The sequence below is a fragment of the Suricata suricatta genome, chromosome 17, assembly GCF_006229205.1.
Source record: "Suricata suricatta isolate VVHF042 chromosome 17, meerkat_22Aug2017_6uvM2_HiC, whole genome shotgun sequence".
Lineage (NCBI taxonomy): Eukaryota > Metazoa > Chordata > Mammalia > Carnivora > Herpestidae > Suricata > Suricata suricatta.
In genome coordinates, this window is record NC_043716.1 from 15464495 (window position 1) to 15477107 (window position 12613).

The following is a 12613-nucleotide window of genomic DNA, read 5'->3' on the forward strand; positions in this document are numbered from 1 at the left end:
GAGGTTATGAAGAAGTGTTTCATTAAGCACTGAACAGTAGTTGTGATGACTAATTTGATATACTTGCTGAACATTTTTATGGAGAACGATATTAAGAATGAAAAGTAAGATTCTGTTAAGGCTTCTCCTTGAAGGGTATGTTAATTAATTGAGATTTGTTCCAGAAAGGTTGGTAAACAATTACCATATATTGTCTATGTAGGAGATTAATGGACATTTGGGTTTCACAAATAAGTGCAAAACCAAAATCCAAATGGGGAGCTGAACAAAGAGTGATCGATACTTTAAGTGTGCCAAGGAAGCACATAAATAATATCAATTATCATCTACTTTCACTGCTGTTTTATAAAATAAATGTTTTAGGACTCAAAAAAGGAAAGATGCAATCTCAGAATATAGGCACTCCTTTAAACAGAATAAATTTAGCATTATGAAAAAGTCAGCATATGTCCTTATTTTTCTCAGCTCATTGTGGTTTGGTGACACAGTCACAACCTTGGTGATGAGACAAGACCCCCAGGGCATGGGGCCAGCCAGCCGGCCTGTTCACAAGCAGCCTTTGCCCTTTTAGAGCAGTTACTTGCCTAGGTCCAGGGACCTTAACTATGAATTAGCCTGTACCCTTCTCATATACCTCAATTTTAAATTGCAGCTCTTCTAATTCATCTTCGACTTTGCCCACTTCCTTTCTTTCTTCATTCTTTTCCGTTAAGAGTCTCTAGTTTGCATTCTCACACAGGTGGGATGCTGAGGCCATCCTGGCGAGAACAACCTTTTTTTTTTTTTAAGTTTGTTTTTTGTTGAGGTTAGAAAGAGAGAGAGAGAAAGAGAGCATACATGGGAAGGAGAGAGGCAGAGAGAGAAGAGAGAGAACCCCAAACAGGTTCTGTACTGTCACTATGGAGCCTGATGGGGGTCTCATACCCACAAACCTCAAGATCGTGACCTGAGCTCAAATCAAGAGTCAGACCCTCAACCAGTGGAACCACCTGGGAGCCCCCAGAACCATCTTTGATGTCCTTGCTGTGTTCACCCTCTCAATAGAAAAAAACTTTTCTTTGGTCTAATATTACAGTAGCTAAATGTGCCACAGCAAGAGAGAGAGAGATCTGCTATCGGATAGGAGGTTAAAAGCTTCTTGTTGATGTGAAAGCAAAGAGAAGAAATGAACAGAATCTATCTTATTTGTAAAAGGAACCCCGCCCCCCCCCAGCCCCGACATTCTCCTGTTAGGCTTCTCTCTGCTTCCTTGAAAAACTTCTGCATGAAATGGAGAGACAGACTGTTAAAGACTGTGATTTACAGATTTCTCTGTCTTGTTGGAGGCCCCAGCAGGTTTTCATGGGATTTCAAATCATGTTCCTCATTCAGGATTTCTCAAAGTCGAATTTGGAAGCCCTGCGAAAATGGTGTAAGAACAAAGTAGGAGGAGTATGAAAATATGAAAGTTTAAACAATTAAGGAGAAGCCTGGAGACTAAATGGAAAACAGATCTGAGGCAATCGTGGGTTGGGATAGTTTAAAGTGGAAGAGGAAACAGGAAAAACTTACTGCACTCTATGTAATTGGACTTAGTATACAAGAGACCTGAATTCCAGTCTTGGCTGTTTTATTTTGGACAGGTCCTTTTCTCTCTCTTGGACTTTTGGAAAATGAGAAGGTTTGATTAGAAGAAAGATTAAGATTAATTTTCATGTTAAATTCCATGTTAATTCATGTGATTATTGAAATATTCCCAAATAGTTTAGTTAAATGTTAGTAGGAGTTGGCAAGAAAAACTGAAAACGTAATACCTTTGCCCTACCTAGTAGAAATATGAATCAGCTTTGTTCTAGAACATATAGCAATTCTTGAGTATTACAGGTCATCAGTAGAGAATTTCGTCACCCTTATAAACTACAGTGACCTTGTACAATAGCACAGGTGAGGAACATTAACTAATTTTAACAGAGCATAGCAATATCATAAGTGGTCACTATATTTCATCTTGCCTTATGGTTTTGAAAAAAATAAAGCTTTTATTAAAAACTGTGTCTATTATTTACTTATTTATTGTAAGTTTATTTATTTTGAGAGAGAGACAGAGACAGAGTGTGAGCAGAGGAGGGGCAGAGAGAGAGAGAATCCCAAGCAGGCTCCCTACTATCAGCACGGAGTCCAATGCAGGGCTCAATCTCATGGACTGAGAGATCACGACCTGAGCTGAGGTCCAGAGTCAGATGCTTCTCTGACTGAGCCACCTAGGGTGCCCCAAAAAACCGTGTCTGTTATTTAAAATTAGAAGTTCAGCCTAGGGTACCTGAATGGCTCAGTTAAGACTCCAACTTTGGTTTAGGTCATGATCTCATTGTTCATGAGTTCAAGCTCCATATTGGGTTCTGTGCTGACAGCTCAGAGTCTGGAGCCTGCTTTGGATTCTGTGTCTCCTTCTTTCTACCCCTCCATCACTCAGGCTCATGCTCGCTTGCTCGCTCTCTCTCTCTCTCTCTCTTTCTCAAAAAAATAAACATTAAAAAACAAATTTTAAAAAAAGTTCAGCTTAGAACCTGACTTAGAAGGACATGAAATTCCAGAACTTAAAAGAAGCCCCCATAGCCTTTCCCTAAATGTGTTTTATATCTACTATGAGATACTTGAAATGCCAACATTCATTATTAGTCTGTTTTTGACACTTTGGACTACAAATACCAGTGCAGAAATGACAGATAAAGCCAGTTGCTCCCTTCTCAACCTTTCTCCCGATAGGGACACCTTTTATAATTATCATTTCTCTCCTTCTTGGGCCCCATTTAAAAAAAAAACTGGTCTACCAAGCAGCCGGTATTTATTAAATAATAGTAATCTGCTGTCCCAATTTTTAAAACATCAGTGATATCTACTTGCCAGTCTGAGCCTCTTTTATGATGACACAATTACCCAGCTGATGTAATTTCATTTCAAAGCAAAGAAATATGGTACTTTATTTAACCTGGGCAATGTTTCATGGATTAACAATATATCACTGCCATTAGGTTCTTTGAATCAATGAAAATAGTTTACAGATTCCTTTGTTCACCAAATTTACCCCTGTTATCGCTACCTTGAACCTACTGGCCAGGAGTCATAAACTCAAATTCTTACAGGGGTCAGGCAGATCAGTGAAATAGGGCACGATGTAAAACAAAGAGAGTGGTGGGATCTGTGGCAAAAGATCATATCTTTGTCTAAATGAGGGTTAACAACTACCATTCAGGACCGATCTTCTGATTCTTGAGAGACGTCAGAACTCTGAATTTGTATGTGTAATTCTTCTAATTAAAAAAACAGGTGTTTTCTTTAATTCTAGATGTCTAGGAGTAGAAGAATCCTCTCATCCCAATATATGCTAATCTCTGTTAGTTAAGTCACAACCCAGTGTTGCCTTGCTCTTTTATTGTCTTGTAGATTTCTGTGAAACAGCTCTCATAATTTTCACACCTATTTCTTCTTTCTCCCAAAGCTCAGGCATGATCATGAGGATCATGAGGACAGTCAGTGATACCATACTGAGGACTTGACCTGCATTATTTGATCCTGTATAAAAAAATCTTTATGAAGTACTCATGGCTGTTCCAACTTTGATGATGAGGACACCTGCACTCAGAATGCTTAACAGACTTATAGAGAATGACTAAGCTAGGATTCATATCGGGCTGATCCAAAGCCTGGGGCGTGGAATGGGGGAGAGAATATCACAGAAGGGGCAAAGTTTGAATAATGAAGACAAAGTCACTTCTCTCATACATTTCCAAGAATGATGTCCAATACTACTTCTAGTGACCTATATGTACATTATATATTTTAGTAAGTAAAGGGAATTTAAAACCATCTTGGTTGGCGAGCATTTTGAAGATGTTACAACACTCCTTGAGATAATTTGATGTGTCCTTCAGTGTTGTAGTGTTGTAGCTGAGAACTGCTGCCCTAAATATTTGCTTGTCCTTCTGATGATAATAATCACCAAGTATTAATCTTTGCCAAAGGGTTTGCGTAGATAATTTCTTATCATTGCAACAACCCTAAAAGGTAGGTGTTGGAATCCTCATTTTACAGATGAAGAAACTGAGGATTAGAGAAACAAAATAACTTGCTCAGACTCGTACAATTAGCATGGGGTGGAGCTGGGATTCAAACCCAGGGCACACGGACCTCACGGTTCGTGCTCCTTCTCTACACTGCACTGTCCTGGGGCGAGAGGCCAGGGATAAAAGGACTGGAATGTGATTGAGAGCATCTTACTGACCGGGGGGCTTGGGAGCTGTGGCAGAGATATTTGTCCTTAACTGAATATCCTCATGCTCATCACATTTCCTGCCCCCTTTGCCATTAGATAGTCCATGAAACTAGTCCTTGTCAAGGTGCTTTGGATAGAATTAACAGGGTCACTTCTGGGCAAAGCAAAACAGAATGGGTATATGTTCTTTAGGTTCTTGGTTCCTCTGACATGGCAACCATGGAGACATGTTAGAGCATCTGTCAGCCTGGGATTCTGAGTCACTATGTGGACCATAACTGCCTATTCACATATAATGAGAAATAGACCCTTGTGTCAAACCACTAGATTTTAGGATTAATTTGCTATTGCAGTGTAACTTAGCTTATCCACACTAATTGTGTTTCATTACAATAAGAAATTAGGAGAACATTTAATCTACTTTAATGAAATGATGCTTTATTTCAGGAGCAAATTGATAATAATCCCCACCCTCTCCCACCAGGGACCCTAAGTCATTTAAAATGCTGCCAAAAAAAAAAAAATCACATTTTCCCCTGTGAATAAACTCACATCTATGGACAACACATCTTTAAGGAAATGGGGCAACAGTAGTGTAAGCCAGAAAAAATTAACTTGTCTCATTAAAAAAATCCAGGGTTACCTGGGTGGCTCAACTGGTTAAGCTTCCGACTCCTGATTTTGGCTCAGGTCATGATCTCATGGTTTGTGAGATGGGGCTCTGTGCTGGGCATGGAGCCTGCTTAAGATTCTTTCTCTCCCTCCTCCTCTGCCCCTCCCCTGCTCACACACACTCTCTCTCTCTTTCAAAAAATTAAAATTAAAAAAAATTCAAAATCCAAATAATATTGGATCTCATACCAGTGACTATAGAAAACAAAACCTATACATGAGTAACAAATTATTTAACATGTACGACTTTTCTCAAGAGTTTATCTCTGCAACACTAAGGTTATCATGTAGCAAACAACATAGAGCATGGGTAGTTTCCCTTACAGAATACTGGAAAACTTGGAAGACATCACTGAGAACTCCGCAAAACCTGAGTTCTCAGAGGGTTGTGTACACGTTACAGAAAAATTGGAGATCTGGAAATCCGTGCCAACAGATTCCTACAGTAAAGCATTGCTGTGGCAGCTCACCAAATATCTGTCTTTATTTCTTCACACTCTTGACAGCAAGAATAATAGCTTCAGCCTTCATTTAAATTATGGTTATTAGCAACATTCTCTTACACCTTCAAGCTACCTTATAGTTTATGAAACATTTTTGCATGTATCTTGTTTGATCCTCACAGCCACTCTGGGACATAGGTAGTGCTCTCCTTATGATTTGCAACTGGAGAGACTAAAGTCCAGAGGGGTTTAAGGTCACACGGCTAGTAAGAAGAGTCACCCCTCCCATGACCCTGCCTTTGGGCTCTATGTAAGTACTGCAATTGCTTTCAGTTTTATACAAGACAGTCATCAGCCATTTGACTTGTAAGTGATCACTGTATGCCAAGGAGAAGGGAGACAGAAGATAAGAAGTTAAACTAGAACATGCAATTCTTAGAAACTGTCAAAACTGAATTCTCTGAGTACCCTAAAGAGACATCACATGACAATAGTTACACTCCTATAAGCACTTACTTTGCTCTGTCCTAAGCACTTTAAATATATAACAACTCATTTAATCCTCATAACAATCACACAGCAAGGGTCCTGTTTTTATCATACCCATTTTATAGGAGAGGAAAACCGAGGCACAGAGACTTTATGTCATGTGTGTCCTTGGTCATGCAGCTTATTAGTGCCTGAAACAGATTTAGACCCAGGCAGTATGGTTTTTGAGTTTTTAACCACTTGAAAAATTACCTTTACATTTCTATTAAGAACTGACATACAGTACTTCCTATATGGCAGGAACAAACATATATAGGCTGATTTAATGACTATGAGTGACACATTCAACATTTGAATTCAAGCAGAAAGTGGACGCAGAGAGACAAGGAGGGAGAGGAGAATGGTAAGAAAGGGCTGGGGAGAAGGAGAGAGAGGAGTTAGGAGGTAGCTTCTGAGAAGGCTGCCTTCAACTCAAAGAACATGTGCCCTGATATGAGCATCAGATGAGGAGGAAAATCTGCTCTCCTGGCCAGTTCTAGTTTCCTTATGGTTCTTAAAGTGTGAGCATCTCATGTGCTGAGAATGAGCCTAGTGATGATGTGCACTTTTCTTACAACATGGCTCCTAAACGCAACCCAAGAAATAGCACTCTTTCCATATTGGAATGAAAACCTACTCTGCTGTGCTCATTAAGAGGAGCTGTTTCGGTCTCTGAAGTGACACTTTCTCGAGGGATTTCCAAGGATATTGATTATAACCAATTTTTGCCTGACTTTGGAACTTAATCCTTGAGTAAGCTACAATCCATGTTGTATCATTGAACCTGATTGGTGCTAAAGGGAGTGGCTGCATTGCTGTAGTGTGTCACGAAACTTTGCTGCGTACATTCAACATTGCTCATGGAAAAGTTTTAGCTACCAGATGTACATGAAGCTACCAGATGTATGAACAGTTGCTCTGAAAAACAGGCCTCCCTTCTTGGCTTGGCCACGAAATGAGCTACTCAGCTCAATGATGTCCCAATCTCTTCCAGAGATTCCAAACTGAGGTTCTAGATCAAAAGATAATCTCTAAGAACCTGTGAGTCCTCATATTAAATTATTAGCCTTTTTAAAAAATGTTGATGATAATGAAATATGTCTTAGGAGCCCTCATACCTCTTTGTATGGCATTTTGCGAATTGTATGTTTCTTTTGCAACAGATTCTCAGCCCAAAACAGGTCATTTTTCACTCCTGCTGTCATTTGTAGGCTTTATAGGCAGCTGAAGGGCATAATTTAAAACATTCCAACAAAGAGGATATAAACTTTGCTGCTCCTAAGGAATCATAGCCTTGAATTCCTGAATTTTATAGTTATGGTACTCATAAAAAGTGTTTAATAACAAACTCGGCTCACTTGGAAATCACCAGTCTAAAGGACTTTGCCCCAATTTGAGATGTGGATCATATTTGTTTTAGAAAAATATTTAATGATTTATTAACAAGTTCATATTTCTGCTAAAGTTTTCTGTACAGTCTCTTTTGGTCACTCCAAATGCAAGTATAATGCACTTTATGATTCCATAATGGTAGTAATCACCTAACTAAGGCTTCTGTGATTCATTCTTTTCTTGTCTTACTGGTCTTCATGATTTTTTTAAAAGTTTTACTTATTTATTTTTGAGAGACAAAGAGAGAGTGCACAATCATGGGAGGGGCAGAGACACACACACACACACACACACACACACACACACACAGAATCCGAAGCAGGTTCTAGGCTCCGAGCTGTAAGTGCAGAGCCCTACAAAGGACCTGAACCCATGATCCTATGAGATCATGATCTGAGCCGAAGTCGGACACTCAACCTACTGAGCCGCCCAGGTATCCTGTTCTTCATGATTTTCAACCTATATCAGACAAATTAAAATGGACCACATATGACAGCTGCATATGTAAGTGCCTAAGACAAACTTCCTGATTATATCCCATTTGTCAAAGCCTAGAATAAAAGCACCCATAAACCTACACCACCCACAAATGGAATATCCGCAATGGTTGCCTTGTTGCAAATTGAAAAATGACATATAACACATGTAAGAGCAATTTATAAATCTGTAGGCTTACTGTTTAGGCTGACATGTCTAACGTACTTGAGTTTCAAAATGCTTTCACTTACATTCTATCTTTTGAGCTTACACTCTTAATCCCTGGAATCAGATAACCTAGGTGTATAGCCTAACTCTAGTCTTTCACTAGCTGGGTGACAACGTACACGTGACCTAACCTCTCAGCTCATTTAATCCTTATCATGACCCTGAGTTAGAAGGTGGCTTCTATTACTATCCCTATTTTATAAATGAGGAAATGCAGGAACAAAGACTTGTACGTGGTGGGGGTGGTGCCTGAGTGACTTTTTATTTCGGCTCTGGTAAGCACTCACCAAATTTTAGTTATTTTAGAAGGTAACCTACTTTTTGGAAGAGTAAGCTGACACTCAGTTTAAATGATTGCAGGGGCACCTGGGTGGTTGAGTTGGTTGAGAATTCGACTTTGGCTCAGGTCATGATCACACAGTTCTTGAGTTCGAGCTCTGCACTGACAGCTCAGAGCCTGGAGCCTGCTTCAGATTCTGTGTCTCCCTCTCTCTCTGCCCCTCCCCCACTCTGTCTCTCTCTGTCTCTCAAAACAAAAATGAATAAACATTAAAAAAATTTTTAATGATCATTTATGCCTATAAATAGTGGTAGTTGGGACCAGACTTAATGGACTTCAAACCTTATCCTCTTAACTCCATGCTACCTTTCTTATTTAACATAAAAAATTGGGTTTTCTATTTGATGGTTTTTAAGAAGACATATATATATATATAAAAAGAAAATATATTTTTAATTTAATTTAATTTTAATATATATATATATATTAAAAAGAAAATCCAGTGTTTTCATCTACTTTCAGACAAGTTTAATGTTGTCTTTTTTTTAGTTTTCCATGTGTCCTGTGAATGTGGTCAGTTTTACTTTTATCTGATGAATTCTTTTCCTTGGAATAAGTAAAAAAGAAAACTAAATGAAAGAAAAATAAGATGAGATGTAAAATGAAAGTCTAACGAGAAAAGAGTAGAAAGGATATGCATTGGAAAAGGTGCTTTTGAGTCACCAACTCCTACGTGTTAAACTTTATTTCTGAGATATTTATGCATTTCACTTCACACCTTTTATGCATCTCAAGAAGCACCTCTTTTTCACAAGAGGCCAAAAATGTCATAATTATTATGCTTCAATATTTACTTTAGATAGTGATGAATGCAATTCATGAGCAAAAGAATTACAGAAAGCTCTGGTTTTGTTGATTGCAGGGTAAGGAAAACTAGTCTAACAGCATTCCTAAAAGGAAACCAGGATCCAGGGTCTCCAGTGGTATCTAATTATTATGTTCTCTCAGGTCCAATTTCTTCTTTTTCATCTCTATTACTTTCTCTTCAATTTGCTTATATTTTTTCTTTTGTCCTCATTTAAATCCTTCTGTAATTTTACAAAATTTAGGTTTTGGTGAGCTTGAGTGATCCTTTTATGAATCTGAGCAATATAAATAAAGAGAAGCATTTTCAGAGTAGCTCAGTCAGGGCCTCCTTGGGGATAGACTCTCTCCCACCATTATCTCAGTGCCTTATCTTACTGTTCACAGGATTTCCCTTCCTCCCTGGCAAAGGGAAGGAAAAATGGAGGAAGTTTTCCTGCATTTCCAGAGTAAGGCCTCAACTCTTGAGTAGACAGAGTTAGCCTTCCATGCTTGCCTCCTGCCCTCTCAGTTCTAGCTATGCCTAGTGTCTTTAGTTCCCAAAGAGTGACTTGAATAAGCCATGACTTCCAACTGGAGTGCCTTTTCTCAGTCATCACTTGAGGAACCCCTAATTGTCCCAAACTCAGATATCTGTCATGTCTTCCAAGAAGTTTTCCCTAAAGCTCCCAGTCTTAGATATTCCTCTTCCATGCTCTGCATTACATGGTGCAAACCTCTACCAGAGCATAATGGTAGAGGATCAGGATTAGGATTACGGTGATTCGCCTCTAAAATAGGTCCCATACATATCCACTTCTTTTCTTCTCTACTGCTGCCTTCTGAATCTAGGTCCCCACTCACGTTTTGCTCAAACAAATTCTTGTCTCCTAACAGGTCTCCTGCTGCCATTCCTGTCTCTCCTCAGCCCATAATTTACATAACAGCCAGAGTAATCTTTTTAAGAAGAAACATTTCATATATACAAAAATACAGATAATACACAAAATTAGGTTTAACAATAAAGTGAACGACCAGTTTAAGAAACAAAACATTGCCCATATCTTTGAGGCTGATTGTGTCTCTTTCCCAAAGGTAAACAATATTCTGAATGTGTTTACTTCTCCTTTCTTTTCTTTTTCTTTTTTAGGATTTTATTTTAAGTAATCTCTACATTCAGTGTGGAGCTTGAACTCACAACCCTGAGATCAAGAGTCACATGCTCTACTGACTGAGCCAGCCAGGCATCCCTTCCCCCCCCCCCCCGTTTTGTTTTTTTTTTTTTTTGGTTTTGTTTTTTGTTTTTAATTCTGGGAGTTTCTGGCTGGCTCAATCTCTGGGTAATGACTTCAAGCCCCACATTGGGAGTGGAGTCTCCCTTAAAAAAGGGTGAGGCGCATCTGGCTGGCTTAGTCAGAACACGTCACTCTTGATAATGGGATCTTGAGAGTTGAAGCCCCATGTTAACTGTAGAGATTAGTTAAATAAATAAAATTTTAAGAATTCTTTTACCATGTAGCCATCTCTATACAATGCATTATTCAAGTTTGCTTGTTTTTGAAATTTTGGAAAATAGAGGAGTGCCATTTGCTTTGCAGCTTGCTTTTTGACTCAACATTATGTTTCTGAAATTCATCCATGTTGATTTTCACTTCTGTGTAATCTTCCATTGTATGACTATGTCACAATTCATTTAAATTCTTGTTGGTTCACTATTGGAATTCTTCCAAGTGCTATGCAATCACGAACAATGCTCAGGTAAACAGTTTTGACTATGACTTCCAGTGCACGTATGCAAGAATTTCTCCAGGGCAGGGCTGTCCAATACTACTTACTGTAATGATGAAAATATTCCATATCTATGCTGTCCAATCTGGTTGCATGTGTAGTTACTGAGTACTTGGAATGTGACTACTACAATTGAGAAAGTAGATTTTTCTTTTTTTTTTTTTAATTTTAATTAACTTAAAATTAAATCGCTACAAATGGCTAGTGGCTACCATACTGGACAGAGGAGCTTTAGAATAGACACTCAAAACTAAAGTTGCTGGGTTGTAGGGGCTCCTGGATGGCTCTCAGTTGAGTGTCCTATTCTTGATTTACATTCAGGTCATGATCTTGCAGTTCATGGGATCAAGTCCCATGCTGGGCTCTGCATTGACAGCTCAGAGCCTGCTTGGAGTTCTCTCTCACCCTCTTTCTCTGACTGACCCCACCCCCACACTCTCTCTCTCTTTCAAAAAAAAACATTAAAAAACAATTGCTGGGTTTCAGAGTATGTGGGACTTCAACTTCATAAATATTAACAAATGTTTTCCAAAGTGGCAATATTAATTATACTTCCACAAGCAGTATATAAGAATTATCAACAGTATTTTTTAATGCCTTTCTTTATAATTTTTACCTGTCTGGGGGAACCTGGGTGGCTCAGTCAGTTGAGCATCTTACTTTGGCTCAGGTCATCATCTCCCGGTTCTTGAGTTCAAGTCCCGTGTCAGACTCTGTGCTGACAGCTCAGAGCCCGGAGCCTGCTTCTGATTCTGTGTGTGTGGGTGTGTGTGTGTGTGTCTCTCTCTCTCTCTCTGACCCTCCTCCACTCATGTTCTGTCTCTCAAAAATAAATAAATGTTAAAAAAAATTTTAAATAAAATTTTTATCTTTCTAGATCTTAAATGGCATCTTATCACAATTTTATTTTACATTTCCATCATGACTGTTTATTTGCTAGTCATGCTTTTTTTTTGTGAAGTGCCCGGTGAAATGTCACTGTCCTTTGTGAAAAAGCCTGTTTTGTCCATTTTTCTACTGAGTTGTTTGTCTTTCTCCTATTTATGTTTAGGAATTCTTTGTATATATTTAACTTTATTATTTTTTTTAAGATTTTTTTCTTATTTTTAAGTAATCTCTATGACCAATATGGGGCTTACAACCTTGAGATCAAGAGGCATATGCCCCACCGACTGAGTCAACCATGTGCCCTTCTTTGTATATATACATATATTTTTTGTTTTGTTTTGTTTATTTATTTTGAGAGAGAGAGAAAACCAGCAGGGGATGTGGGGTTCAATCCCATTAACCATGAGATCATGACCTGAGTGGAAATCAAGAGTTGGAGCTTAACCAACGGAGCCACCCAGGTGCTCCTGTGTATATTTTTAATATTATTTTTCCTAATTAAATATGTTATATATTCAGTGTATCTCTAAAAACATAAACCAGGGGGTGCCTTGGTGGCTCAGTCGGTTGAGCGACAGACTTTGGCTCAGGTCACTATCTCACAGCTCATCAGTCTCTGCACTGACAGCTCAGAGCCTAGAGCCTGCTTCAGATTTTGTGTCTCCCTCTCTCTCTCTTTGCCCCTCCCTCACTTGTGTTCACTCTCTTTCTCAAAAATAAACATTTAAATAAACACATATGAAGGAGGGGAAGAGGGAAAGAGAGTTTGGGAGAGAGAGGGAAGCAAAACCAGAGAGATTATTGAATATTGAAAATGAACCG